This window comes from Porites lutea, chromosome 6 (genome assembly GCF_958299795.1).
Source record: "Porites lutea chromosome 6, jaPorLute2.1, whole genome shotgun sequence".
NCBI classification, from domain to species: domain Eukaryota; kingdom Metazoa; phylum Cnidaria; class Anthozoa; order Scleractinia; family Poritidae; genus Porites; species Porites lutea.
The window spans coordinates 21,182,383-21,187,327 of record NC_133206.1 but is presented as its reverse complement, the minus strand read 5'-3'; the positions used below and the strand labels follow the sequence as shown (position 1 = coordinate 21,187,327).

General features: G+C 34.6%; 1 long non-coding RNA gene across 1 annotated transcript; it reads right to left on the bottom strand.

The window, feature by feature from the left end:
• Window positions 1-877: 877 nt before the first annotated feature.
• Window positions 878-3,092, bottom strand: LOC140942306 (uncharacterized). Its single transcript, XR_012166528.1, has 3 exons — window positions 2,507-3,092; window positions 2,173-2,253; window positions 878-1,705 (listed from the first exon to the last, which is right to left on the bottom strand). It is a non-coding gene; the product is annotated as an uncharacterized lncRNA (long non-coding RNA).
• Between the last annotated feature and the right edge of the window lie 1,853 nt (window positions 3,093-4,945).

Genomic DNA, 4,945 nt, shown 5'->3' with positions numbered 1-4,945 from the left:
GTGTAGTAGCTATAGTTGGTGTAGTAGCTGTAGTTGGTGTAGTAGCTGTAGTTGGTGTAGTAGCTGTAGTTGGTGTAGTAGGTGTAGTTGCTGTAGTTGGTGTAGTTGGTGTAGTAGCTGTAGTTAGTGTAGTAGCTGTAGTTGGTGTAGTTAGTGTAGTTGGTGTAGTAGCTGTAGTTGGTGTAGTAGCTGTAGTTGCTGTAGTTAATGTAGTTGGTGTAGTTAGTGTAGTTGCTGTAGTTGGTGTAGTTGGTGTAGTTGGTGTAGTAGCTGTAGTTGGTGTAGTTAGTGTAGTTGGTGTAGTAGCTGTAGTTGGTGTAGTTGCTGTAGTTGCTGTAGTTGGAGTAGTTAGTGTGGTAGCTGTAGTTGGTGTAGTTACTGTAGTTTGGGTTAGTTGCTGTAGTTGGCATGTTGTAGTTGTTGTGGTTGGTGTATTTCGGTGTAGTTGCTGTATTTTGGTGTAGTTGGTGTAGTTTGTCATAGTTCCTGTAGTTTTTGTAGGTATACAAGATTTTATTCTGACAGATATTAACCAAAAATACGTAAATCGTAACTTACGTGAACACCAAAAAAAATTGTTTGGTGTTCTTCGGTTGTTCTTGCCTGGTTAATACAGATTTTTATTTTTGTTATTGTTGTTTTTGTTTGTTTAATGAAATAATGTCTCTTTGTTATCTCGCTTATTTTGAATATTATCATAATTGATTAACTTTCTTATAAAGCTTTCAACCGGTAAAATTATTTCGTAGATTTGTTTTGCATTGTTTTGGTTAGATGATCGCAGCAATAAACACTTCATTGGTATATTACCTTAAAGTTTCGGAAAGTAACGAGCCTCCCAAAGAAGCAACCCCCAGAAAGTTGCGTTAAGATTTCACAGATGTTAGGAAACCCCCACTGCCGGAAATTAACGAGCCCCAAAAGTAGCGACCTCAAAATTAATTTTCCCTTTATGCCAGAAATGACGAAAAAAGTTTGACACCACAAGCTATATTTAACTGATTCGTGTTTTATTTTTATGACTATATTGGTTTTTGATTTTCCATTTCAAAGGAAAATACATACATGTAACTATCATAAACTGATTGTACATTGCATTTTTTCCCGAAAGTGTTTTCTTGTTCTTTCCTAGATATCCGTACATAATTAGAGGGAAACCGTAATAAATCCTTTTTCCAAGAACAAAACTAGTAAACGATATATTTAAGGCAACTAGTCTTTACATATGCATATGCTCACAATTAACTGAAAAATAGAACTTAAGCCTATCTGTGTATGTGTACGGTACAGGTTTTTGTACCATTGATTCAACAATTATTTAATTGCAACCATGCCTTATTTCGTAATCTAAGTTATTAATTATTATATGATACCAATCACGTCGTTTGTTTGCAGTTTTTAAAGGGGCCCAGGGCTGCTACATATTCTTTGGCCTCTTAATCACCAAAGTGGTGATACGTTTATGACAAATACAAATTAATTACAACTATATTAGCCACGAGTAGGAACCATCAGTATCTGGTTTCCTCGCAAACAGATATTCTTCATCATAGTTCCATTTTTTTTTTACTCTTGTCACGAGGGTTTTGAAGTTGGCACAAAGTTAGCCATATTTGTTCTATTAAGAATTACAATTGTAACACTTGCACGCTTCACCAATTGTCGTCGTATGAAAATAGTAGACGTGCCTTTTTAGACTTCTTGCCTAAATGAGGAAAAATCAGAAGCATTTGATAAGCTACAGATTGACCCCAGTGCAAAGATAAGGTACGAGCTGGTAATAAATCCATGGTCAATTTATATTGTCTATTTATTAATTTCTGATCAAGCAATACGACATTAACCTGCTTTTGCTCCCTGTCGATTTATTTATTTCAACCACGTTATCATTTTTTAATCAAGTCTGCCCATTCTTAATTTGGCACGAAACAAATCAAATTCCTGTTGTAGTCGCTGTTATGTGTTATACTTTTTTCTGCTGATTCTATTATGCTTTTTATTAGGTACTTGTTCCGACTTCCAGTGAAAAAGGATCATACAGTTGAAACTGAAAATATACCTAAGATTCTAGAGTTCATTTTAAGAGAGGGTTTATTTTTCAATGACTAAAATATTTTCGAGTGATTTATGCAATTCAAGTACAAGAACTATTCAGTTCAATGTATAATTTACCTGAAACGCCCGTTTTTGCTCTTTTTGGGAAGCCTCCCATTGAACGTTTTCTTTTCCATGCGTGTAAATCCTTCTTCACACCTGAAATAAATGACAGGTTGAGATTGCTTTGTGTATTATAATCAGTAGATATACTTGACAGCCGTCGCGATGAAGCAAAACGTTGTAGACCTTTTGCTGTTTTTGAAAATTCCCTTAAAATTAAACTATCAGTTGAAGTCCATTATCAGGGTTAGCACCTTGCTAGGCGCGTTTATAGGCGAGCCTTAAATTTACATTTACGTGAATAACAAATGAGAATGTCATCTTAAAAAAAAGAAAAATTGAAACGTACGAAATAGTGTTGGCTCTTTGACCTCTCCTTCCACTACCTTCATTTTTGATGCAGTATCAGCAAAAATCGTATCTATGAGCAAAGGAGAGTTTGAATCAATCTTACTGAAGGGATTAAAGGTTTCGAATTAAGTTTGGCGCACGGTCGTTGTTTGACGGATTCATCATGACTTTCTTTTTTGTGAATCATAAGACGCAACTAAGTCGGCAAACAATTTTCGAAGACTTGTTCACATTTTAAACCAAAGTGAGTTTTAAAAGTTTCATCATTGACATAACAATGGAAAGCAGTCGGTTGGTTTTTTTCAATAATATTGAAAGTTTTATATAAAAATGTATATGATATATATTCTCGGTCAATGAAAATAGTTCCTGACCACTGATGGAAGAAAAAAAAAGAAAACGCCTCAATCATATCACTTGCTAAATTACCTTTAGGAGAATTAGCTAAATTATCTCCTGGGCGGCGGGCATCTACTACATCTTCGTCATCCACAACTGAAGGTAAAAATAAAAATGAAATAAGCTATTTTAGAATGGTTGATAACTGACCAAATGACCGAGACATTATTTTCCTGTTCGGCGTTAGTTTTTTTGCTAGTACATTATTAACGACTAAGACGCTCTCTTTATCTTACGTAACACTTAAAATTATTAAAGAGACCTATCAGGGAGAAAAAAATGTAATCAGAGGGAGAAGACGTTGCTACACGCCGTTAGCAGTTTGCATCACCACAAACATTTGTTTCTCAGCAAAAACAAATGAGACTGCCAAATGAAAGTCTAAACAAATGTTTTCTGACAAAGACGATCAGCTTGCTTTTTATACATATCTATACGGTCATGTTTTCGTCCAAAAAAGTCAAATATTAAGTAAGGACTTTAAAAACTGAAGGAATGCAAAAATTTGTCTTGTTTTTATTAAATAGCCACTGCCAATGGAAGTTATTGGAATTTTCTTCTCCTTTTCCCAATTTTTTTTTTTACACAAGAAATGTTTCAGTTTAATGACTTACGCTTCTGAGTTGACTCTTGGATTTCTTTAGTCACCGTTATCCCATCTAGAAATGAAGACCAAATTGTTCGTTACCTCAGTATTCTCAATTTTAAAATATTTGCAACATTATATAAGTAATATTAACAGTGATGATGATATGATAATAATGATAAGGTAAGTTAGGATTTACTGTACCTACAAATGATTTAGTTAGTTCCATACACTTTAGATTTTTCAGAATCCAAAAATTAACTGATTTGCTTCACGAAATTCAGTGTCCCTCCATGTAAACTAAAAAGTAAACAATCGTACCTGAATTGGATTTTTCCGGCAAAGACTGTTCACAAGTTCCGTCCTTTGAAGGAGTTAACGCTAGCGTTGTAAGACAAAGAGAGAAATACATATAGTTCCAGACTTCAGAATTTTTTTTCTCACTCTATTGCGTTTTCGTTTATAAAAAATAACAACACCCATCAGGCATTCGCTGCAGAAAGTCTACGAGCGGTAAAAAGGGGCTTTACTGAACGAATGTTTAGAACTTAAAAATTTAATTCAATGTCAAAATTTCGTATGATTCTAAAGCTTGTTGATAATTCATCAAGAAAAATATAATGTCTTTATATTTGATAGGCTTAACTTTACGTCCATTTTTTTAGACCAAAATAACCCCAAATCTAAATATTACAGTGCAAGAACTAGAACACCGAAAGATTTTGAATCCGTTGAAATAAAATTAATTGCCTTCGATTTGTGACTTTCAACTTGATAAAACACTACTGCTCGTCTATTTAAGCATTACATGAACAATTCTGCAGATCTCGAACTTTTATCCGGGAAAACCCTCATCCTCGATTTGCACAATTCTATAGCTTACACCCACTGTTATGGGCCTCAAAATTCACATGCCCAGACATTTTCGAAGAAAGGACACTTTTGTAGAAACGAAATATGTTCAAACAAACCGTAACCTCTTCATAACATAAAAACGCTGGTAAAGATGTACCTTTCTCCAGGCAATCCCTTTCCTCGTCATTGAAGGCATTTAGTGAGAGAAGAGTTGTTCTAACACTCTTGCTCGCAGGGTTTGGTTTTCTGGCTTGGCTACCTCCGAGATTGCTTCTTTTAAGATGGCTGTGAAGGTTATCAGGATTATAATCCTTTCCCTGATAAAATCCAGGCATTATCACCAGGCAATCTGTACCTTTTGATCTACCCATTTTTACTGTTTTTAGTACCTGTTATCGTGTAAAAGACAAAAAATAGAAAGAATCAAATTACTGAGAAACGAAAGGGGATATACGCAGATAAAAGAGATGTTAAAGAGATCATTATAAATCTTATTGGGCTTGTATTGTATAAGAGATGTGCTCTACTTTTTTCAAATTGGACAGATTTTTTAGGGTTAAGATCCTCAGGTGTTGGCGGGTTGTATCGCAAGTAAGT